The following is a 26,492-nucleotide window of genomic DNA, read 5'->3' on the forward strand; positions in this document are numbered from 1 at the left end:
AATTTTTTTCTGAATAATTAGTGCAAGATTCAGTGTGATGATGTCCATTAAGTGTCTGGCACAGAGTGGGTATTTATCAAAGTTATGCACCTTCCTGTTTCCTCCATCGTTCTTTCCAGGTCAACCCCATGCTTGAAGTCCTAATCATGCAGTAATACCTGCCTCATGGAACTGCACTGTGTTCAGAATGGGTGCAAGTCTGTGAGCCTAGCACAGACACATACAGAGCTCATAGAGCACAATGAATAGTAACACCTATAATAAGAATTATTCTAATTATCATTGTTTAAAAATATACCCCTATCATCCAAAGATAATCCCTGTTAACATTTTCCAATATATCCTTGCAGATATACAGAGTGAGAGATATCATGTTACACATATTCTCTTCCTTACTTCACCCACTTAATTTGCATTGTGAATTTTTTCCTGTGTATAAATATGCAGCTACATCATTGCTTTAAGAAATCCTGGCTGGGCGCGGTGGCTCACACCTGTAATCCCAGCACTTTGGGAGGCTGAGGTAGGCAGATCATTTGAAGTCAGGAGTTCGAGACCATCCTGGCCAACACGGCGAAACCCCGTCTCTACTAAATACAAAAAAATTAGCGAGGCATGGTGGCGCATGCCTGTAATCCCAGCTACTTGGGAGGCCAAGGCAGGAGAATCTCTTGAACCCGGGAGGTGGAGGTTACAGTGAGCCAAGATCGTGCCATTGCACTCCAGCTTGGGCCACAAGAGTGAAAATCCGGCCCCCCCAAAAAAATAAAAAGAAACTCTATAGTATTCTGGTGTATTTACAAATCCAAACCTTTGTTGTTGGATATTTAGGTTTATATTCTTTTTGCTCTTGTAAAGAAAGCTGCAATAAACACCCCTGTAGCTAAGCACATTTTTCTTTGTATTCATCAAAGATACTGTTTTAATGCCCAGAATGCAGGAATGTCATAATTTATTTATTTATCTATTCATTTATTTAAACCAGTGTCCTACTGCTGGATATTTAGATTATATACAATTCTTTTGGCTTTCATAAATAATAATATGAATGCCTAGATACCACATCTTTACATCTTATCTGATTATTTCCTTGGGATAAATTCTTAAGAAGGGGAAAGAATGGGATCAGAAAAAATTTACATTTTTAAGACTCTTGACACTCTCAGTAAAATCACTCCTGGAAACGAATACGGGAGTTTATTCACTCACCATCTTACCCAGTCACTTGCATTCATTCAACAAACATTTTCTTTGTTAGGAGGGGCTTCTAACCTTCTTTCTCCTCAGCATAGTTAGTCAATGATGCAACTGGGACCCAGCTAGATCTGTACCGGGTGGTCTGGCTCTGCTCCTCTTTAGCCTGTGTGATTTTTGGCAAGTCACTTCACTTCCCTGAGACCCTGCTACTACCAGCTCACCAGCCTCCAGGTTTATTGTGATGATCACATGAGACACTAGATTTGAGAGGGCTTTAAGGGCTGAACAAACAGAAGGGACTTATTGCTAACACAAAGCAAATTTCTCATGCAGTATTCTCATTATTTTGTTTTGCACAGAACTTTAGGTTTGCCTTGAGACTTTTTATTAGGTTTCCTTAACTGTCCCCTGCTGTGGTTACCAAGAGACAGATCGAACATAATTTCTTAAGGAGGAAACAGGTCCAGAGAGACTCAGTGGCTTTCTCTAGGCGCCATGAGCCTCAGGACTGCTACTGAGCCCTTCGTCAGACTGCTGTCTGGGCCATATTTCCTTTTTCTATATCAGCAACATAAAAATGACTATTACCCCAAAAAGATGCAGTTGTATTCATAATGAATCTGATGGTGCCAGCAATTCAAAACATAAAGGCAATTTGCCATTTAGTGCTCTGTAACCAAATAAAATGCAGTGACCCTTTCTTTCTCTTTCCAGAAGATTTGGAATCTTTCTGAGGGTTGATAAAGAGGAGAGGGAGGAAATAAGATTATAGATTTCTTGAGCTTTCAGATCACTACTTATTTCTGTATGCAGCAGGGCACCTAGCACAGAATGAGGCCCTCTCCAGAGGCAGCAACTGAGCCATAGAATAGGCATTCATCTCAAAGCTTAAAACCTAGGCTTGAATCACAGTAGATCTTAACTATCTAATCAATTAACACATAACTTATTAGTTGCCTACTACATGTCAGACATTACACTAGGTGCTGTGCAGCCTTGAGCAAATTAGTTCACCTCTCTGAGCCTTTGTTTCTTCTCCTGGATAATTACTGGAGAATCTGGAGAAAGGTCTGGTCACACAGTAGAGGTTCAATGACAAATGACACAGCAACACTTCTTTGTTCAAATGTGTAATTGTGCATGATTTATAGAGACACCCATGAGGTGCACCCCAAAAACTTTGACAAAGGGAAGTGTGGTTGCCCTCCCAGAGTAACTCTTCAAAGCATATAAATAAGGCAGGGTCAATAATTCATGTCACACATGCCTCTGTCATCCTTCCCTCACCCAAGCAGACATTGCTAATCAAACATGTCGATCTTTGCTGAAATCCTTCTAAAGGAATTTCAGCCTGTTAAAACCAACAGAACAGGGTTGACTAATGTGATGACTAGCCAATCCCAGATTTAGTCCATCAGAGCACAATTATTTTCAACAATTATCCTCAGGTAATTTTCTTCCTGTAGTTGCTAAAACACAATGCCCCTTTAAAGACAATGTTATAGATGTACCATTTCCTCTGCACTGAAGGTCATCAAAACAACCCATTTAAAAGTGACCTTGTAACCCATGGGCTGCAGAAGTAGCTTCTTATACATATCAGGAAATGCCACATACCCCTCAAACTGGAAATCACCCAAAATTGGGTTTACAAAGGACAGGAGTTTTCTTTCAGCTCAATCCAAGTGTCCTTATGTTCTGCCCTTCCTCTCCTCCTCTAGAGAATGTGCTCAGTCTTATGTGAAATTCGCCTTTTCTACTAGATGTTTGACCTTAGACAAGTTGCTTAACCTCTGTGCCTCAGTTTCCCCAACTGTAAAATGGAGCAATTAACAGTACCTGCCTCATAGGGTTGATAAGAACACCAGATGAGATATTATGTGGAAAGCGCTGGCCCATGGCATCTGCTCAGTAAGCTCTAATTATTAGCTATTATTATTAAGCACTTACCAAGTGCTACACTTCATTGAGCATTAATTGTGTCTTGAAAACAATCCTATGAGGTAGGTTTTGTGTTATTAAAATTTTTAAACCAATTGTTGATTGATTTGCACAAGCATATGGTGTTTGTTGATAGAAAAGCATTTAATGATAAGTTGGTTTCGTCCCCATGCCCACACTATCTGAAGTCACAGTCCAGTGATAGAAGAATATTACATGGTAAATATGACAACGTTAATTGTACATGGCTCTAAACACGTGGTGCAACAATTACGTGGCAGAGTCAAGATTTGAACTCATATTGTTTCGGTTCCATGCACCATGAGGCCTCCACGGTCCCTTTTTCACTACTCTCCCCCTCCACCCACTTTATTAGGAAACAAAGACACAAACAAACATAAGATAAACAAAGCCAGCATGTGTGCTATTATTGTGTGCCAGGTAATCTCTTATATGTTTACTTCCCTGACTTATGTGATTGTCACAACAGCCCTGTGAGATAGGTATTGTTAGTATTCCCATTTTCCAGGAATCCTAGAGACACTCGGAGGACTAAATGAAATAATGGCACCTGAAAACAGCATTTTTGGCTTAAAGCCCCTCCTGCCACTCACTAGCTGTGGAAAGGTAGGTCAGTTACAGAACCTCTGTTTCTTTATCTTGAAGAGTAGTTAGCTCCACCTCACAGGACTGTCATTCATTCATTTGTTCACTAAACATTTATTGAACATCTAATGCAAAAAATTGTGCTATATACTGGATCTATACTGGAAGCCAAAATGGGCATCATGGCCAGACATGGTGGCTCATCCCTGTAATCCCAGCACTTTGGGAAGCCAAAGTGGGAGGATCACTTGAGCCCAGGAGTTTGAGAACAGCCTGGGCAACATAGTGAAGCCCCATCTCCATAAAATATAAAAAATTAGCCAGGTGGCTGGGCGTGGTGGCTCACGCCTGTAATCTCAGCAATTTGGGAGGCTGAGGCGGGTGGATCACCAGAGGTCGGGAGTTTGAGACCAGCCTGACCAACATGGAGAAACTCCATCTGTACTAAAAATACAAAATTAGCTGGACATGGTGGTGCACGCCTGTAATCCCAGCTACTTGGGAGCCTGAGGCAGGAGAATCGCTCGCACCCAGGAGGCGGAGGTTGTGGTGAGCCGAAATCACACCACTGCACTCCAGCCAGGGCAACAAGAGTGAAACTCCATCTCAAAAATAAATAAATAAATAAATAAATAAATAAATAAATAAAATAAACAATAAAAAAAAGTAGCCAGGTGTGGTGGCACACACCTCTAATCTCAGCTACTCGAGAGGCTAATGCAGGAGGATCGCTTGAGCCTCGGAGGTCAAGGCTGCAGTGAGCCATGATCACACTGCTGCAATCCAGTCTGGGCAACAGAACAAAACCTTGTCTCGAAAATTAAAAATAAAAAAAACAAGCATCACCCCTGATCTTAGGGAGCTTCCTGTCTAGGATTAAATCAGATTTTTTTCTATATAAAACTCACAGCACAGAGCCTGGCAAACAAAACATGCTCAATACAAGTTAACATTATTAGTAGTATTATTTCTAGGGCCCAGTTGGGATTTGAACAAAAGTCTTTTTGACTCCAAAATCTTTTCCATAAAGATAGCGTTTTGTAGGGGGCCCGCTGAGATAGGAATAGAAGGGAACTTGAGGATGTTCAGAACAGACTTCAAATGCTTGATTTTTAATACATGGAGCAGCAAGCTACTGTATATATTATACTTCCAAAGCATTCTTAGATCTTCCCATTCTCTTTCTCATCATCCACCCCAGCCTGATGTGCACATGTCTTTACATTTCCGTAAACACACCCCTCTTCATGGGAGTAAATTTATTTCTCCCTTGAATGTGGACCCCGTGTGTTTGATTTGCTTGGAAAGGTGTGGAAACCACCCAGACACAGTGCTAATGGGATGTGACAGAACTCACAGCTTCTCCAGGCCTGGAAGGAAGAATGTTGACAAAGGGGAGTTTAATGAGCTTCCACCCACATTTCAATTATCCTAACAAGCTGCCAGAGGAATCCCTGTTTGCTGTACTGCATTCTGGAAAGTTTTGACAAGCCCAGGAGGAATCTATCCAGGCTGAAGCTGAGGGTGCCTAAGGAAAAGAAAAACAGTCTTCCTCCGGAAGGGATGTGCATGGATGACAAGGCCAAGCCAGGAGTCAGCTTTGTCACCTGATATTTGAGAGCGTCCTCTGCTCAAAAAACACTCCCTCATTAGCTACCCAGTACAATGTATCAGTTACCATAATGCTGCATAACAAACAACCACAAAGCCTCAGCAGCATACGGTAACCATCGATTATTTTCACTCGCAAGTCAGTGGGTCAGCTGGGCAGTTCTGATCATCTGAGCTGAGCTTGGTGGGGTTTGCATATGTCTCTGTGGTCAGGCTAGGTGGCTCTGCCGATCTTGGTGGGGCTTTCTCGCATATCTGGGACAACTGAGCTGATTCTGCTCTTATTCACGTGGTCTGTCATTCCACCCACGGGCTTATTCACAGAACAGCAATAGAACTCCAAGAGACAGGCCAAAATCATTCAGGGTCTCTTGTTCCCAGGCTCAGAAAAGGTATAATGTTCCTTCTGCCACATTCTGTTGGTCAAAGCAATCACAAGACTAGCCCAAATCCAAGGATTGGGAAATAGACTTCAACCCTTGATGAGAGGGGCTAACAAGCCATGGCAAAGAGTGTGGATACCATCGATGAGCTCCATCAATGCAGTAAATCTCCCACAACAACGTAAAAGTTACAAAGCACCACGGATTGAACAGCAACTGTATGCATATAACAGGATGCTAAAATGGAATATTTGGGTCTTGGTTTCAGCTGAGGCTCCACGGGCCAAAAACAAAATGAAATGTTCAAATACCTGACATTTCCAACCTTGCAAAGGGTCTAAATGGGAATAGTTTTCTGACTCTTGGTCCAACGGCCATCTCTGAAAAGACTGAAGTTGGAAACTGGTGAGAGGATTTTTCTGGAGAAAGTAGTCCAGTACGAAGTTAGTCTCAGTCCCCTTGGAAGAGGAGAGAGGCAATGACTCCTGACCACAGCCTTGCCTGGTGAGAGGAACTTACAGGAAATATCTCTAGTTTGCTGTGAATCCCCTGAAGTCTGGGGAGACTGGCATCTGATTGAGACCTGAAAAATGTATAGATTAGTCAGACCATGGCTGGAGTCTATCAAGATCTCAGGATGAGGATTGAGGATAGCACTAGAAGCAGGACTTACCCTGATCCAGGTGCCAAGGATGCATGAGCTTCCCATGAGTCAGGCAGATGTGCACAAACTGGAATGGAGATGTCTTAGAAGCATCTCACCCGAAAGGAGTAGAAAGAGGTACTCACAGCTACCACCTGGCATGGGATCTGGGAAAGAGGCACCACAAGAAGGGAACTGAAGAATCCCCACCTGAACACAGTTCTCAGGTGAACAATTGAGGGACTGTGCAGCATGGACGCCACTAACAGGGACCTCAAAGAATCCACAATACACCTCAAAGAATTGACTCAGCTTTTATCACTTGCCAAACCTGAAGGAACTTTAAATACCTGCCAGGCAGAGAGCACCAATGCCAAACTGTGACACTACTGGTCAAGAGAGCCATTATCTGCCCTCACCTCTCCTCCCTCTGCTCCCTTGGGCCTTTGGCTAGCAATCAGAGAAAAGGTGAGGACCTAGGGAAGCCAACCACAAACCCCTTCCCCAACATCTGAGCTGAGAGAGGGGTGACCAAGGCTACTGCTAACCCACACTGATACTACTTCTTTGTTTGAACTAGAAAAAAAAGTGTCCCCTCCAAGAACTGTACCTCCATTTATCTGAAGTTTGTCATTATATAATCTATTTGTTGTCTATTACTGCATAACAAATTTCCCCAAAACTTGGTAGTTTAAAACAGTTATTATCTGACAGTTTCTGTGGGTCGGGAATCCAGGCACAGCTGAGCTGAGTCCACTGGCTCAGGATCTCTCACCAGGTTGCAATCAAGGTATGGCAGGGCTGCAGTCTCAATTGAAGGTTTGAACGGGGAATAATCCTCTTCCAAGCTCATGTGAGTGGTTTTTGGAAACATTCAATCACTCCAGGGCTGTTGGCCATTGGTCATGCTCTCAGTTCCTTAATATGTGGGTCTCTCCACAGAGTAACTCACAACAAGGCAGCTTGTTTTTTCAGAATAAGCAAGAGAGAAAAGCTGGAGAGAGGTAGTGCCAGACAAAAGATAGTCTTTAATAATCTAATATTGGAAGTGACATTCCATCATTTTTACTGTATTCTATTCATCAGAACAAAGTCACTAGGTCCAGCCCCAAGGGGTTGTGATTACACAGGATGTGAATACCAGAAGGAGAAGATAATTAGGGGGTTATCACAGAAGTTCATCTACCAATATAATAAATATGCTGATTTTATTAAAGCAACACACCACTGCCATCGGTCAAAGAACTGTTATAATAAATACATAGATTGACAATGTATATTATATAAACAATACCCACTAGACTTATGTGCTATACAACATGCCAGTTATATAAGGTTGTTTAGGAAAGATGCTTTAAAATCCTTTTCAAACTTTTATTATATAAGTTTTCAAGCATTTATAAAAGTAGGGGATAGGAAAACAAAAAAATAATAAAATAAACATGATCGTTCTTGTTTCACTTATACCCCAACCCTTTACCCTCAAACCACTAGTTATTGAAAAGCAAATCTCAGACACCACCTTACTTCATCCTTAGTAATTCAGTGTAAATATCCACATATCATATGTACCATTACTCAATTAAGAATACCTTAATTTCATCTACTATTCAGTTACTGTTCAAATTTCTCCAATTATTTCAGAAATGTCTTTAAAAAAAAAAAACAGTTGGTTTGTTTGAAAGAAGCTTTAACTTTAAATGAAACTCGGAGTTTTAACCATTACTTAAGAGCAGGCATTTTAATTACTGACACAGAACTATTCTGTGAGAAAAATGACTTCAAGACATTTTATTATCCAGGAATAACCAGCAAAGTGATGGAGGCTGCTCAAAATTTTACCCACGGGCAGAGAAAGCTTCAACTCATCAAGGCCTTGCCAATGGACAGTGGAGAAAACAGTGAGGGTGTCTTCTCACACTCAACAGAGTCCCGCTTATTCACCAGGTGAGTGACACACAGGCTATCTCTAAGCCTCACTACAGTCCTTTCGGGTGGGTGTTATATTCCTCATTTTAACAGATGAAAAACTTAAGCACAGGAGAATTAACTCGCCTAAAGTCACACAGCTATTATTGGGTAGAACCTATATTCCAACTCAGGTCTGTCTGACCTCTCCAAGCGGCTCTGGAAATCACCTGCCAAGTAACATTGTCATAGTCTTAGGACATTAAGACACTGTGAAAGCCTTTTTTACAGTTGTGACAGAAGTTAGCAAGAACCAAACCACGTCTTCTATTCATTTTTGTTTCCTGGGACTTGACACAGAACTGGGTACACAGTAGGTGCCTAATAAATATAAAGCCTTGAAGCCACCATAGCACAGAACCTTATTTAAAGAAACATCCATTATGGCAGCCAGACAGTCAGTCTGAAAAGCAATTTCCGCCCGCTGCCCCATCTACCATCAGCTTTATCTCAACTTGTTTTCTTGGCAATAGTGGCAGGGGTAGAATCAGCTGCAGAGGTTGGGAGCAAGACAGATTCAGGCCCACATTGCAGGAACTCACCCGAGAATATTCAATTTCATTGAAACTAGAAACTAGATATTGAGAAGAGTCTGGTGGAGAAGTTCGCAGCATTGTTGCTTTTGATGGGACAGCTTTGGCCAATAAACTGGATTCTTTCATTCCATGAATCCCTCTCAAAAGCCATTATCTGTGTCTGAAACTGTCCGTACTCCCCACCCGCGTCTCTTTGCCTGACAAACTCCTAATCCTTCAGAGTTCAACAGAAATCTCATTTGCTCAGCGAAGGCTTCTCGGCCTCCCTAGATGAAGTTCCATCCTTCTCATATGTGTACCTATCAAGTATTCAGTCCTCTTTCACTTGGAACGACATGCCAGATAAGGAAAAGATTGCATCTATCTTATACCTGGAACATAGTAGGCATTCAATAAATATTTTTTGCCTGATTTTTTTTTAAAGCAAGTTTAAAACTGCAATTACAGCCAGGCGCGGTGGCTCATGCCTGTAATCCCAGCACTTTGGGAGGCTGAGGTGGGTGGATCACGAGACCAGGAGTTCAAGACCAGCCTGACCAACATGGTGAAACCTCATCTCTACTAAAAATACAAAAATTAGCTGGCCATGCTGGTGCGCGCCTGTAATGCCAGCTACTCAGGAGGCTGAGGTAGGAGAATCACTTGAACTCAGGAGGTGGAGGATGCAGTGAGCCAAGACTGCACCACTGCACTCCAGCCTGGACAACAGAGTGAGACTCCATCTAAAAAAAAAAAAAAAAAAAAAAAAAACTGCAATTACTGAAGTCTCTTAAAAAATATCACAGAGCACAGAGGCATTCCACTCACACAACAGAGCAAAGCTTAAAATGCACTTCCTTCTTCTCATTGTGTTCCCCACAAAACGCTCCACTACATTCTTCTCTTCTCTTTTATAAACTCCCTAAAATCTCCAAACCCAGCCGTAACCCCTGACTTGTGTTCCCTAGTCTTCTCTTCCCATGCAGCAATTTCTCCTATGAATCTACTGAGCCTTTCTATCTCTTTTGAGTTTTCACATTTATCCACTATCCAGATTCTAGAAAGCAAAGAAAGCCTTGAAACTGACCCAATAATCTTCCCTCGTTGGAAAGTGAGACAGGACCGTAAACTCCTAAAGTCATGGATTTATGCCCATTTTTGTTCCCTGCTGTGTTCTCAGTCTTTAACTGATGCTCAATCAAGATTTACTAGTTGAACAATATAGTTCTCTTAAGCTTATCATATATTTTTGTTGTTGATGATGAATAAATAACAAGAGGTGTTGCCAGAGTGAAAGGAGGAAAGGAAAAGTTTAATAAGGAATCGTTTCTCTATTTGGAGGTCTAAGATGGGAAGTCTGCCTGAAGAACCATACCAAGTGGAACACAGCCCCTGGTCATTCCCAAACTAGACAAGCTGCCGTGTGCTGCTGAATCAGCAGGAAACAGCACAGGGGGCATGAGCGAGGTACAGCTCGGCAGCGTGGCAGCAATTTGGCTGACAATTTCCTTCTATGTTTCAGCATAATTCAATTAGCATCCATGGAGACTGTCTCCCAGACATCGGCAAGTGCAATACTATGGAGCAGGCGCTGCAATTCATCTGGCATTATGAGGCATTGAATTGCCATCCAATCCCGCACCTCTTCTTGTTGCTTTGTGTGTGCTCGTTAGAGAAAATTACGTGGATGCGACAAGCCTGGGAACAATTAAAATCTTCCCACTTAGCCAATTCCCAGCAGTGGTGTCCAAGTTCTCCTGATAGGCACTCGGCTTGCTCAGCTAGTATGCCCAACTTCCTGGATGTGCTTTCAAATTTTAAGCAATGGATAAAAATTCATTTTGCTCCAGCTGAGGATAGGAATTGTTAGCGCATAGAGGGACAGCCATGATATGAACCAAGCAGAACATCATCCATAGTGGATAGTACCAAGACCAGGAGTCCTGGAACTCAGTCCAACTAGGAAGAGTATTTCTCAAGACAAGTCTAGGGCAATGGAGCTGGATGGTGAGTCAAAGTCAAGGGCCAGGGAGACAGCATCCAGCGTTGCATCCAGAGGGCTAACAGAAACTAGATGCTGGGGGTATTAAAAGCAGGATGCAGGGGACAGTGAGGAATAGCATTGAGTAAATGATTCAGAACCAAGGTTCTGAACATCAAGAAAGTGCTAGATTAAACAGAGGCTATGGGTGGCCAATTAAAGAATTGTATTCTGCTGGCTGGAGGGAATGGCTTACAACTGCTAGGGAGCAGAGTGGTGTGAGGAAAAGAGCATATTTTTGGAGTCATATGGATCTTCTGCTTCCTCATTGGAGAAAAAAAGAAACCCATCTTGCAAAGTTAGGAAAGGATTAGCGATGTGCTAGGAATAAAGGTATTATCTGAATAACAGGGCTTTGTCTTAGTTTGAGTTCCACCAGAAAGGGATTGTATTCATCCATTCTCACACTGCTATGAAGAAATGCCCAAGACTGGGTAATTTATAACTGAAAGAGGTTTAATTGACTCACAGTCCCTCATGGCTGGAAAAGCCTCAGGGAACTTACAATCATGGCAGAAGGTGAAACAGGCATGTCTTACATGGCGGCAGGTAAGAGAGGTGAGTGTCATGCAAAGGGGGAAGCTCCTTATAAAACCATCAGATCTTGTGAGAACTCACTCACTGTCATGAGAACAGTATGAGGGTAACCACCCCATGACGCAATTACCTCCCACCAGTTCCCTCCCATGACATGTGGGGATTATGGGAATTACAATTCAAGATGAGATTTGGGTGGGGACACAGGCAGACCATATCAGGGATCCTGAGATCAGGATTTGAGTACAAGTACTTTATTTGGGCGGGGAGTGGGATGTGTTAGTCTGTTTTCACACTGCTGATAAAGACATACCCGAGACTGGGAAGAAAAATAGGTTTAATGGACTCATAGTTCCACGTCCTGGGGAGGCCTCACAATCATGGAGGAAGGCAAAAGGCACTTCTTACATAGTGGCAGCAAGAGAAAATGAGGCAGAATCGAAAGCAGAAACCCCTTATAAAACCATCAGATCTGATGAGACTTATTCCCTACCATGAGAACAGTATGGGGAAAACTGTCCCTGTGATTCAATGATCTCCCACCAGGACCCTCCCACAACACATGGGAGTTATGAGAGTACAATTCAAGGTGAGATCTGGGTGGGGACACAGAGCCAAACCATATCATGGGGGAAAAGAGTCAGGGAAGAGAAAAAAACCTATAAAAGGTTTTTAAAATTAAGCCAACTACCGTTTTGGTGGGCATCAAAAATAACTTCCTAGGAACTCTGGGAAACCATGCAGAATACATGCCTCAATGTGCTTCCAACTCAGCCGTGAGGGATCTCGGAGCTTTATATACCAACTCCCATCAGTCACTGGCTGATGGCTTCTCCCGGAAGATGTTAATTCCCTGGCACTTCTGGTCTCCTTGGGAATGGGCAGACCGGTCTTCCTCATCTTCAGAGAAAGCCCCCAAGCACAGAGATGACAATACTGAGAGATGGCATTTGGCCTTTCAGGGTTGCTATGATAAATTCTGATGGGGCACTAACCACTTCTACTGCCAGTTTTGGGAGAGAACATGTCACAGAACTCCATCAATTCTACCTAAAAAATCTCCCTTCCAATTTCTTCCCCTCTCCACACTTCAACATGAACGCTCTTATGCCCCCAAATTAGAGGAAAGGCTAAAGGGACATGAAACAAGTTCTGGCCACCTCCTTTGCTGGTCATGTTGAGAGTCTTGGACCTCACTCTGGAGCATTGGGTGAGTTGGCATTTACTGTTTTGTTCTTGGCTTTCTTAGAGCGGGGTCCCCAAGCCCTAGGCCGCAGTCTGGTAATGGTCCATGGCCTGTTAGGAACAGGGCCACAGAGCAGGAGGTGGGCAGGGGGAGAGTGAGCAAAGCTTCATCTGTATCTACAGCTGCTCTGCATCCCTCTCATTACTGCCTGAGCTCCACCTCCTGTCAGATCAGCAGCAGCACTAGATTCTCATAGAAGCACAAACCCTACTGTGAACTGCACATGCGAGGGATCTAGGTTGTGTGCTCCTTATGAGAATCTAGTGCCGGATGATCTGTCACTGTCTCCCATCACCCCCAGATCAGACCGTCTAGTTGTAGGAAAACAAACTCAGGGCTCCCACAGACTCTACATTATGGTGAGTCATATAATAATTTCATTATATATTAAAATGTAATAATAGAAATAAAGTGCACGATAAATGTAATGTGCTTGAATCATCCCAAAACCACCCCCTGAACCGATCTGTGGAAAAATTGCCGTCTACAAAACCAGTCCCTGGTGCCAAAAAGCCTGGGGATGGCTGTCTTACAGGACCCAGTCCAAACTGAGACAATGTGTCCCATTTTAATACCAGCAGTAGAAGTGGTCACTGCCCCATCAGCAGGCACCATATTAATGCCGAAAAGCCAACTGTCATCTCTCAGGGGAGAGAAGGGGTGCACTCCTCCCACCTGAAGCCTAATGAAAGGGGCTTTGCAGAGAGGCCTTGGAGAGCTTGATTTCTGTCCCCTAATGATTGGGGAACCCTGCGGACTGGAGTCTGACTCATACCTGAGAAATCGAAGGGGCCCAGGGATAGCTGAAGAGGGCTTCAATTTGGCAAGCAGCTGCACTTCCAGCAAAGACCAGTGTTTTCCATGGGGGGCAGGGGATAGAGAGAGAGCATGTACAAGCAAGCTGACCTAGGGATATTTGAAAGATGTTTTGCCTGATCTTCTCAGGTATGATGAGCCTCTATGTAGGTGGGCCATGAAGGACTAAGGCCAGAGGGGATGTCATGCGTGACTGGACAGTTGGAATGTGAAGCTTGTGCAGCTCCAGTGCCGGAGAACTACAGGTAAGAGATGTGCATACAGGGTCCCTGAAGATGAATGTGTCCTCAGTGCACTGAACAAAAGCTCTCACTCAAGAGTGTTGCAGACATCCAGCCATGTTCTGCTCTTAGGATGTACATACCCACGTGGGCTTGCAGAAACCTAGAGAAAGGCTTTTTTTTTTTTTTTGAGATGCAGTCTCGCTCTGTCGCCCTGGCTGGAGTGCAATGGCGCGGTCTCGGCTCACTGCAAGCTCCGCCTCCCGGGTTCACCCCATTCTCCTGCCTCAGCCTCCCAAGTAGCTGGGACTGCAGGCGCCCGCCACCGCGCCCAGCTAATTTTTTGTATTTTTAGTAGAGACGGGGTTTCACCGTGTTAGCCAGGATGGTCTCGATCTCCTGACCTCATGATCCGCCTGCCTCGGCCTCCCAAAGTGCTGGGATTACAGGCGTGAGCCACAGCGCCCGGCCGGGAAAGGCTTTTTCTAACTTGCAGAAGACAGCATCCATTTGCCAAGCTGAGCATACATGAGGCTGTGTCTGATCCCTTTTTTCTAATCCCTACGAAGATCTTGTGTTTCCAAGCCAATGGAGGCAGAGTTTCAAAGTTCACACGAACTCCCCATGAAAGACTGGCATACTGTAGGACCCAGCTCACAGCAGCAGTCCCAGTTAAGCGAGACCTTTTTCTACCTCTTGTCTCTTCCCACTGTGCCCTTACCAACCTTAAACGGGCAAGGGCAGCCTGGCTGGGGAAGAGATTAGAGGGTAAAATTACCACTCTTTTAGAGAAAACTCACGAAGCTGACGGTTCCCATTTCCCACTGCAGCTTCTGCCTGAAGCAAGTCTGAGAAAATGAAGTCAGAGGCGTGACCCTGTACTGGACTGGACACATTAATCACTGAACTAAAGCGGTTTGGGGGACCGCAGATGCCAATGACATTTTTATTACCTACACATAACAAATTTGTAGCAAAGGGGCCTGGCTGACATTCATTCAGAGGCAGAGAGGACCGGTCCTGAGATTACACAACAATAGGGGAGGGGGCAACAAAAGTAGCTTTATGATTGTATCCCACAGCCTTGCTCTTTCAATAAACGGGCTATTTAGAGAAAGCGTACAATAAGCATTGTATATGGAAAGCCTTCAAAAGACACTCAACAAGTGGTTGCTCTTGTTATTATGAGCTGTTGTGCAGGTGAAGGTTAAACCAGACTTTCAGAGCTAAATGCCAAGGGGGTTGCACTTGATTATCAGCCCTGAGCTGGACAGTTCAGGAGGAGAAAATGAGTGGCTGAGAGCAAGGTCTACATACCAGAGTGGAGCATGAGGGGCCCCTCCACACCACCACTGCTGGGTCATCAGCCACAGGAAAACTGCATATGTTGTGATCACGATGCTGGCTCCTGGGCGAGCATCTTTCTTGTCCCTGTTGGACAGCAATTCGAGAGGGAGATTTGCTAATTTGTCTTTCTGAAGCTAAACATCAGGGTGGGTTGGGAAGGGAAGTTGGGGTGGGAGTCAAGACTGTCTGCTGCCTGCACCAGCATCATAATGCAAACAGGACTGCTCACCCAGAGCTCAGGTCCCAGGCACAGTACAGACACAGGTAGAACTTCTGTTCCTTTGGGGTTTAGGGAAAGTGCCCTGGAACGCCTCATGCAGATGCCAAAAAAAATAAAATCAGAACTAAGACGAAGGGATATTCACACACAACCTATGCATTCACTGGTTTCTTTCTTTACCGAAGGGTAGTGGAGATGAGCTGTTTTATTTATACCTGATTCACATTTCAACAGGGAACTCTTTAGCTGAGCTAGCTCTTTTTTCTGTAAAACACAGAGCTCCTTGAGAGCAAGGACTGTGTCTCAACTCATCTTTGAATCCCTAGGACCTAATCCAAGGCCTAGGTAATATAACAGAAGGTGAGTGGGCTTTAAGCTCATACAAGTTAGGGTTTGAATTGCAGCTCCGTCGCTTACTAGCTACGTGACCTCAGGCAGGTCGCTTCACCTCTCTGAAGTTCAATTTTCTCATCTGAAACATGGAAATAAAAATATCTACCTTCAAGTTTTGGAGAAGCAGAACTACATTTAAATTAAATATGCTGATTATGATAACTGGCCCCCGGAAAAATAGTAATTATCACCATCATCATCATCATTATTTTCCTTTGACATCCTCTCAATTCCTCAGTTATGTTCAGACGGCTCTGGTTCTCTTACAGAATTTACTGCAAACATTGCCAGATCATTTATATACTGAAGACACCTCCGAATTTTGGCACAAATCCTTAGTTACACAGTCTGTAAACATAGTCAGAGCTGAAAATACTTTTTCATTATCGGATAAGAAGATTCCTTTCTTGTCCTTTCTGCTGTCTCCTCATGCTCTAGTTCTGCCCCCAGTGGGTCCTGAGAAAGGTAATCTTGCGTGACATGTGAGCTTTGTATCTGAAATCAAATTTGGCATCCCAGTTCCCAATGGGGCAAGTGTAGCATTTTCACACATTTCCAAAACGTCAAAGAGAATAGCTGCCCCTTTCGTTTCTTGCCAGTTTCCTCCAAATCAGTTTTCTACTCAGTAATTTATCTGAGATTCAGTTGCTCAACCTGTAAAATGGATCTGTAAAGTGATCTAAAAACACTATCCTCACACATAGGAATGCTCTGAAGATGGATGGGTGGCCAGAAAACTCAGCTTACTTACGTGGCCACTTTCATCCATCCCCACTCTACCTGGGGAGGAAATCAGTGGGTCTGTCCTTCCCAGCTGCTGGCCAACATTATGTCCAGGCTGAGCTTGATCAGATTTGCTCTGCTGGGCAAAAGGAACCAACTCTAGGACACTTTTCATGAATTCTGATCAAATGCCCCACCCAGCGTAGCTACGGGGTCCTGCTGTGTTCTTACTGTTTAACCGTTTTGGAACTCTATAAGCTATAGAAGACATAGGAGAGAGGAGAGTGTTTCGGGGGGAATGGAGGGACCCGTCGCAGGGTTTGTGAGTGGCCGTGGTTAGAGACAAGGCTGAAAGGAAGCAAGACAGGACTGTGACGGTGAAGAAGCTGCAAGTGGAGGTGTCTAAATATCATGCCCTAGGCATCAGGACTGGGGCAGGAATCAGAACCGAAAAGAGTATCTTTCTCTTGTCTGACTCCATCAAGTGACCACACATGGAAAACTGGATTTCTGGTGTGGAAAGTCCCCAAAAAAGGAAAACGGAGAGGTGAGCGGGAACAACCATTGCAGTTATTACTTACTGAGCACTGTGCTAGGCGCCTTACATAGAGTATATATTTAATCCTCCCAATAACCCAAGAGGTTGGTATTATTATTATGCTTTTTATACGGAGATGGTAACTGAGACCCAGAGAAGTGCCTTCCTCGACATTCCCCAGCTCACTCTATCTGCCAGGCCTTTAATGTTTCCATCATTAATTCAATCTTCAACCATCACCGACTGAGTGTTAGGCTCTGTGCCAGGCACCAGAAGGGTTCCAATCAGGTAAGCAGAGAGAAGAGAGGAAAAGAATTTCAGACAAAGGGTAAAGGGGTGAACAGAGCACAAAGCCAGAACGCAGGAGAGTTTTGGAATTCAGAAGGTGCTTAGCATGCCAAGGAAGCAAGTGGGTCAGGCCCACCTAGGATGTTCCTCAGGGAAATCGTCCCCATAGTCCCACCTCCTCTCCAGTTCCATTGTCACAGCAACAAAAGAAGCCTGTGGGGTTATGGAGCAACTTTTGTTTTTTTCCAAAGTTCCAGGAACAATGGTGCCAGCAACCCGTGCCCAAGTGAATCAGAAACAGAAACAGAGCCACAGTCCCTGGGGGGAGCAGGTGTCACCTAATCCCACCAGGAAGATATAAGTCTCCCTAAATCATGGTTTTCCAGAAACAGTCATGGTGACAACAGCCAGTAATACTTACTGAGCAATTACCTTGTCATGAGCTCTTATAGGCATTTCACACACATGAGTCCATTTAACCTTCACTCTATGAGGTAAATAGGTTAATGATCCCCCATTTCACAGATGAGCTAAATGAGGTTCGGGACTTGGAAGTGGCAGAGTCAAGATTCAAATCCAGATTTATCAAACTCTGAAGGCTTTTTCTGAACCCCTGTGCTATGCCATCCCTCCCACCATCTGCAACTGTGAGCTCACCCCACTTCTCTGTGGACACGGGTTGGCCTATTCCTAAGAGGGCTATGGCAGGAAAACCAGCATGGTAGCCCTGCCCCTTATGAGCTAGGTGACCTTGGGCAAGTGACTTCACCTCCCGGAGCCTCAGTCTCCTCATCTGTGCAATAGGAACTATATCCTAGAGTTCTTGTGGGCACTTTACACAGGACTTTGTGCATAGGAAATGTGCACACTGGAGATGATCCATCCCTCTTAGGAGCCTCCTATGCCATCCTCACTGTTCCATTGGAAAAACAAAGCCGAGCAGACACTGGAATGGTGAAAAGGCCACAACTGTTTGCAACAACCAGACAGTGAGACCTAGCAGCCAAGGTTGGATTTTGCTCACCCTTTTTTCCCAGAAGGCTGGTCACATGACGACAGGCATTGAATAAATATTTCTTCTGAAAATATACACACACACACACGTGCACACATACAAACGCGCACACAGCAGAAAGGAAATACATCAGCATGTTCTCCCTGGTTATCTCTGAGCTGTGGGACTTTATCTTTCTGTTTGCTTATCTGAATTTTCTGATTTTTCTATGTTGAGCATGTACTATTTGTGGCACTGAGATCTTGAAAGACACATATCCCACTATAGATTACCTCTGGGAAATGAAAATGGGAAAACCTAATTAATTAGGAAGGCTTTTTTAAAGCTTTGTGTTCATTCTTCATTTTTGTGTTACTTTTGAAATTTTTTACACTTTCCTTTTAGTTCAAATTTATTTTCTTCTTTTTCTATTCCACCAGAAAGTGTTCCTCTGGATGGAATATTCACCAAGACCCTCTCCCCAGCCCCAAAAGATTACAAGGAAATGAGCTTCATTCCAGATACGATGGTGGAGCCCAGCTAATCTTTTCTTGTGTCTTTGGGAATTTGCTTGCCGTTTGACCCAGATGCTCTACACACGCTCATAAAAACCTTCTGCCAAACTTCATTAGCCATTTAGGCTGCTGTGGTGCTATTCTGAGTACCTTATCTTCTGGCATTAATTTAAAGCAACATTGTCTTACCTCTGTAGGCATGCTTCCATGAGTTAGAGGCTTAAAAAATAGACTGCAATGGATTTTGTCAAATACTGCTGGAAATCAAAATGTCTGGTTTCATCTCCTATTTCATTTCCAAATGATTAGTAGCAACTGCCTGTAGCACTTAGTAGGAAGGACCCTGAGACCATTCCCAGGTAGAGCAAAAACAATCAAATGGCAAGAATTTAAAAACACCTGCCAGGCACGGTGGCTCACCTGTAATCCCAGCACTTTGGGAGGCCGAGGCGGGTGGATCACTTAAGGTCAGGAGTTCAAGACCAGCCTGGCCAACATGGTGAAATCCTGTCTTTACTAAAAATACAAAAATCAGCCGGGCGTGGTGGCGGGTGCCTGTAATCCCAGCTACTCGGGAGGCTGAGGCAGGAGAATCGCTTGAATCGGGAGGCAGAGGTTGCAGTGAGCCGAGATTGCCCCACTGCACTCCAGCCTGGGCCACAGAGCAAGACTCAGTCTCAGAAAAAAAAAACAAAAAACAAAACACCATACACCATAGCCTTTATGAATTAATGTTTTCTGCTAATGGATTACTGATGTCCGCCATGGCATGAAATCAAGGGCTACTGGCATATCTGATATCCCAACTCTAATAAAACACGTCCTCCTTTCACTCCAAAGAAGCAAACTGGTAGGACTCCCACGTGGTACAGTGTGGCAATAATACAGCTATTATTAGTGGAGTGCCACTTTGATTTCTTTTTTATTTTTCATTTTTTTGAGATGGAGTCTTGCTGTGTCATCCCAGGCTGGAGTGTAGTAGTATGATCTCGGCTCACTGCAACCTCCGCCTCCTGGGTTCAAGTGATTCTCCTGCCTCAGCCTCCCAAGTAGCCTGGATTACAGGCACCTGCCACCAGGCCCCGTTATTTTTTTTGTATTGGAGTGCCACTTTGAGCAAAGGATTTTCCACACCTAATACATCTTATAGCAACTCCCCAGTTATCAGGACAGTTTTGGTTACAAGTGTCAGACAGCCAACTCACACTAGCTCAAGCAAAAAGGGTATGTTTGGGCTAATGTAACTGAGAGGAGAACTGAGTTAGAGCTTAAAATCACAGGAAGAGCTTTAGGACTGACATCAGTGACGGGTTCCAGAAACGACTTCTCTTTATCTTATCTGTTTGTATTTGCGTGTTGATCTCTCATTTCATCTTTGCTATGGTTTGAAGGTGTCCCCCAAAGTTCATGTGTTAGAAACTTGATCTCAAATGCAACAATATTGGGAGGTGGGGCCTAATAAGAGGTAATTGGGTCATGAGGGCTCTGGCCTCATGAATGGATTAAGGTTGTTATTTCAAGAGTGGCTTTGTTTTTTTGGTTTGTTTGTTTTTGTTTTTCTTTCTTGTGATGGAGTCTCACTCTATTGCCAGGCTGGAGTGCAGTGGCGCAATCTCAGCTCACTGCAACCTCTGCCTTCCAGGTTCAAGTGATTCTCCTGCCTCAGCCTCCCAAGTAGTGGGACTACAGGCGAGCGCCACCACACCCAGCTAATTTTTGTATTTTTAGTAGAGACAGGGTTTCACCATGTTGGCCAGGATGGTCTCGATCTCTTGACTTCGTGATCTGCCCGCCTCGGCCTCCCAAAGTGCTGTGATTACAGGCGTGAGCCACTGTGCCCGGCCGAGTGGCAAGTTCCAGTCCCTCATGCTCTTGCACTTAATTACCCTTCTTTCATGGGATGACACAGCACAAAGGCCCTTGCCAGATGTAGGCCCCACTACTTTGGACTTCTCAGCCTCCAGAACTGTAAGAAATACATTTCTTTTCTTTATAAATTACCTGGTCTGTGGTATTGTTATAGCAACACAAAACAGATTAAGACACTCATACTATAAACAGGCCTCTCCCATTTGAAGAGGAACACGGTTGCTGTTTTCCCAGTGCATAGAGTGCTAACTTTTCCCAACATGTGTTTATCAGTCCCAGGTGAAAACTGTGTTTCACCTGGGTCATATGGCCATTCTTTGGGCCAGTCACTGTTTATTGTCACATAATTTGGTCAGAATTCAGCTATATTCCTATCTTTTTTTGCAAGGGGTCTGTGTCTACCAATAAAAGAAAGGTTTAAAAAGCTTAACAGTCAGTTAAAAATCAGGGCCACTATGAAGAGTTGTGCAGGTTGCATGCTGCACAAGGGCACCACCAGCTGAGTGGATAAGGAAGGGATAAAAATCCTGCCTGTGCCCTGCTTACGGAGCAAGTCATAAACTCTGGCCCCAGGTACATCTGCTAGAATTGTTCTAATTCATAACATGGTGTCATGCAGGCTAGCATTAGCCGAAGGAAAAAGCAACAGCTACTGCAAGACACTGAAGTCCCTAGCAAGTAAATAATGATTATCCCATTTTTAAGATGAGAAAACAGAGCTCACAGAGGCCAAGTGAATCCCCCAAGGCTTTACAGGAGTCTCTCCTTATTCCGAATCCCCAGTAGATGCCTGAAACCATGGATAATACTGAACCCTACATACATACATATTTTTTCCTATAATACAAACCTATGATAAAGTTTAATTTATAAATTAGGCACAGTAACTAACAATAAAATAGAACAATTATAACAATGTACTGCAATAAGTTATATGAATGTGGTCTATCTCTCTTCTAAATATCTCACTGTACTGTAGTCATCTCTATTCAGACAGCAGCAGACCACAGGTAACTGAAACTGGGAAAAGTAAAACCGCAAATAAGGGGGAACTACTGTACAGCAGCAAACAGTAGAGTCAGGATTCGAACCCAGGTCTGTGTGGCTCCAAAGCCTATGTTTTGCCTATCATAACCCACTCAACAACCTGTAAGAGAAATGAGACCCACCAGGCTCCGAACAGCTTGAAGAAGTGAGAGAAGTGGATTCTTGTGCCTCTTCTCTCTGAAAACCCAGTTAACCCCATAGAAACAAACAATCCACTTAAGAAAGCCAACCCAAGCCCAAGACAGAACACTCCAAAAAAAAACAAAAAAAAAAAAACTGTGTTTGCAAACAGCTTGAAAGTCATGGTGTTCCACTTAAAAAGGTAATTTCTTGCTTGGAACAGTGAGAAATTAGATGCAATCTGTTTTGATTTCTTCGCAATTTAGGACACGCTTTAGTGACCAATCTGCAGACATGCCAGCATCCTTCCGTCCCGAGGGTATGTTGGCTTAGTTTGTGCCTCTGTTCATAAAGGAAGTCTAAATCATCCCACAGGAAGAGTGGCCTAGAATTTATACCACAGGCATGGAGACAGGCTGAGCAGCCTCTTCCTGGATATTATTATTAATAAGAATAAGAATAATTACCATTTACTGGGCTTTTACTGTGTGTCAGGTCTGGTGCTGAAAACATCCATCACCACAAAACCTTATTGGGATGGGGTTGGGGGGATATTTTTGGGTACTCAGCATCTGAACACCCTTCCTCTGTAGGAGGAAAATCCCCCGCTGGGCAGTTCTTGGTAGGAGCTGGACCTGTCTCCCTCCACAGGAGCAAAAGAGGCTAGAAATCCGTGAGCTCCCCATGATCCTTTCAATATATTTCATTTCTAAAAAATAGACTTTTAAATTCACAACAAAATTGAGAGGAAGATACAGATTTCCCATATATCTCCTTCCCCCAACATCCTCCCCCACTGTCAACATCCCCCACTGTCAACATCCCCCACCAGAGTGGTCCATTTGTTACAACTGATGAACCTACATTGACACATCATCACCCAAAGTCCGTAATAACATGTGCCCACCAGTACAGTCCCATGCAGAGTCGTTTTGCTGCCCTGTAAATCCCACCTACTCATCCCTTCCTCCGCCCTAACACCTGGCAACCCCTAATCCTTTTACTGTCCCCATCGTTTTGCCTTTTGCAAAATGTCACATCACTGAAATCATACCATGTGTGGCCTTTTCAGTTGGTTTCTTCCTCTTAGCAATGTGCATTTCATTAAGTTTCCTCCACATCTTTTCATGGCTTGATGGCTCATTTCTACATTCTATTTTTGCTTACATTAACCAAAGTCTATTTCTGTTGTTGGCATCCAAGCACCCTGCTACAAAAAAAGTGTTGTTATCCCCATTTTACAAATTAAAAAAAAAAAAAAACAAAAAACAAAACCCTGAGACTCAGCGAGACAAGACTAGGTGGAAGAGTAGAAAAGCTACAAAGGGCAGAGGAAAGCTGCAGGAGGCACGATGCAGGTGGCACGATGCAGTTGACGGCAGTTTTGTAATCAGGAACTCGGATATGAGGGCCGGCTTCATCACTTACCCACCGGGGGGGCCTCTGGAAAGTTGCTTAACTTTAACTTCTGTCCATTTCTTCATCCATAAAATTCAGGCTACTGTGCCTGTAACAAGCAATTCTTGAGAGTATTAAAAGAAATCATGTATAGGCCAGGCGTGGTGGCTCACACCCATAACCCCAGCACTTTGGGAGGCCAAAGTGGGTGGATCACTTGAGGCCATGAGTTCGAGACCAGCCTGGCCAACATGGTGAAAACCTGTCTCTACTAAAAATACAAAAATTAGCTGGGCATGGTAGCATGTGCCTGTAGTCCCAATACTCAAAAGGCTGAAGCAGGAGAATAGCTTGAACCCGGGAGGCGAAGGTTGCAGTGAGCCGAGATCTTGCCACTGTACTGCAGCCTAGGCAACAGAGTGAGACCCTGTCAAAAAAAAAAAAAAAAAAAAGAAAGAAAGAAATCATGTATATATTGCACTTAACACAGTGCCTGGCTCAACATGTGTTAGCTGTGGTATCTGTTATTGTTATTATTTGTGTTCTGTGTTCATTAACCTAATTCTATCATACCCTGTTATAAGCCAGGATTATCTGACCATCTGGAAGGATTCTGTTTGCTCTATTTTGTCCTCTCCTCAACCCCTAGAGTCGCAGGTGAGGGAAAGGAGAGGGTGAGTGACCCTTCTGCCTGGAGATTCTTGACATGAGGTAACTTCTGAAACCAGACATTCCGTCTGCTTCTTTCCATATCTCAGGGGAACCCTAGCACAAGGCAGTCGGGGCTCACCCTGTGCTCATTGATTACGCTAATGATGATGGATTTCCTCCCCTTTGGCACTTGATCAACAGCTGCCCAGTGTTTTATCACCATTTCCCAGGGCAGAGCAGGCCACCCCAACCCCTGCTCATGAGGGCCTTTTCTTTCTTACTCCTTGTGACCCAGAACAGAGCCCATTAAAGAACTCACTCATTTCTCCACCCTCCACCCCTTTAATTACAAACAGTGCTGAGAGTTGAATAACATAGAACAAAAGACAGATTTATTTACCCCAGGACGTAAACAAGATTATCAGAAACAGGCATTCAGAAGCCCTTAGCTCCTGGGAGAATTTTAATTTGCTGACCCCTGGCTTACAGAAATCTTAGGTCTTTTCACATAATTATAAAACCCCGAGAGTTTTGTCTGCTTGAATTAGTTATTGGCACGCAGCCCCAACCCGGCTGCTGGCTCTCATTGGCCAATTACAGGCATCTCCGCTGGGGCTTTAAAACGGGCTCTTTTGAGACAATGCAGGAAAGCTGAAAGAAATTTTCTTTTCCTTGGTGAAGTTTTCCCACTGGAGGCTTCCTGGAATGACCGAGGTACACAAACAGGAGGGAGGAAGAGGCATAATTACATTGATTAGAACACTTTGGGTTACAAATCACTTAACCCCACATCGAACTGGCATTAAACCAAAAAGGGACTGTGTATCGTAACTGAAAAGTCCACCATTAAAGTTACCTTCAGGCACAGCTCAATTCAGGGGCTATAACCATGCCAGTGGGCTCGGTCTCTCTCTACATCTCTCACCTGTTTGCCTCTAGGTTGCTGGCTTCTTTCTCATGGGAAAAATGGTCCCCGGCCCTCCTAAGCTTCCAACCTATCAGCTCCTAGAATTAAGTCTCATTGGCTCAGCTTTAGTCATGTGCCCAGAGGGAACCAATCACTGTGGCTGGAGGATGAAATATGCTGATTGGCTAGACCTGGGTCATATGCCCAATTTTTTTTTTTTTTTTTTTTTTTTTTTTTTTTTGAGATGGAGTCCTGTTCTGTCACCAAGGCAGGAGTGCAGTGGCAGGATCATGGCTCACTGCAACCTCCACCTCCAGGGTTCAAGTGATCCTCCCATCTCAGCCTCCCGAGTAGCTGCGATTACAGGTGCCTGCACCATCACCCCGGCTAATGTTTTTGTATTTTTAGTAAAGACAGAGTCTCACCAAGTTGGCCAGATTGGTCTGGATCTCCTGACCTCAAGTGATCCGCCCCCTAGGCCTCCCAAAGTGCTGGGATTACAGGCATGAGCCACCGTGCCCAGCAAGCATACCCTATCTTGTATCTGCGGTGGGACCAATTCTATCTGAACCACATGGGCTAAGGGCATCATGGGGTGAGTCCTCAAAGAAAAGTCAGGGTGTATACCCAAGAAAAGGGAGATGGATACTGAGCAGATAAAGGCAATGAAATACTTTGCTTTTATCTATCCATCATAGTATTCCTCTAGGTTAGGGGTTACAGGACACCCCACACTGTTCCTGGAGCATCTTGGAAGTGGCCATTTTAGCATCTGTTAGGGGTTAAATTGTTTTCTCCCCCTAAATGTATAGCTTGAAATCGTAACCCACAGTACTTCACAGTGTGACTGTGACGGTTAATTTTAGGTGATGTGTAGGGGAAAACTCTCCTCAAACTGCGTTTTTCCTCTACTCTCACACTACAACAATCATCAACACAGAAGGCTTCTGTAACCAAATGTGGGGGGCGGTTTCCCCACATACCAAGCAGCGGACACCAGCTGGGTGTCCTCTAATTCAGTTCTGACACCATCTACCTGGAGATAGTATCATATCCCACAGGTTGAGGGCTCAGTCCCCAAGACTGCCTTTCTACACACACACACCAGTTACAAGTTTGGAACTTCTGGCAGACTGGCTTCAAGTTGGGGTTCCCCCAACCCCCACTTTGGATTTGTTTAATCTGCTGGAGTGTCTCACAAAACTCAGGGAAACACTTACTTACATTTACCAATTTATTATAAAGAATATTGCAAAGGATTCAGATGAAGAGCTGTATACGGCAAGGTAGGGGTAAGGGTACAGAGCTTCCATGCCCTCTGGGCACCACCCTCTGTAAGCCTCCATGTGTTTGTGAACCCCGAAACTTTGAGACAGGTGTCAGTTAATTTAGAAAGTTTATTTTGCCAAGGTTGAGGACTCGCGCTTGTGACACAGCCTCAGGAGGTCCTGACAACACGTGTCCAAGGTGGTCAGAGCACAGTTTGGTTTATACATTTTAGGAAGACATGAAATATCAATCAACATATGTCGTAAGATGAAGACTGCTTCCTTCTGGAAAGGTGGAACAACTCGAAGTGGGGAGGGGGCTTCCAGATCATAGGTAGATAAGAGACAAATGGTCACATTCTTTTAGGTTTCTGATGAGCCTCTCCAAAGGAGGCCATCAGATACATATTTATTTCAGTGAGCAGAAGGTTTGAATAGAACGGGAGGCAGGTTTGCTGTAAGCAGTTCCCAGCTTGACTTTTCCCTTTA

General features: G+C 44.1%; 1 long non-coding RNA gene across 1 annotated transcript; it reads right to left on the reverse strand.

The window, feature by feature from the left end:
* Positions 1–5,464: 5,464 nt before the first annotated feature.
* LOC100937235 (uncharacterized) lies at positions 5,465–24,799 on the reverse strand. Its single transcript, XR_151291.4, has 4 exons — positions 24,754–24,799; positions 23,208–23,604; positions 6,412–7,375; positions 5,465–6,321 (listed from the first exon to the last, which is right to left on the reverse strand). It is a non-coding gene; the product is annotated as an uncharacterized LOC100937235 (long non-coding RNA).
* Positions 24,800–26,492: the final 1,693 nt, after the last annotated feature.

Source organism: Pongo abelii, chromosome 10 (assembly GCF_028885655.2).
Source record: "Pongo abelii isolate AG06213 chromosome 10, NHGRI_mPonAbe1-v2.0_pri, whole genome shotgun sequence".
Classification (NCBI taxonomy): Eukaryota; Metazoa; Chordata; class Mammalia; order Primates; family Hominidae; genus Pongo; species Pongo abelii.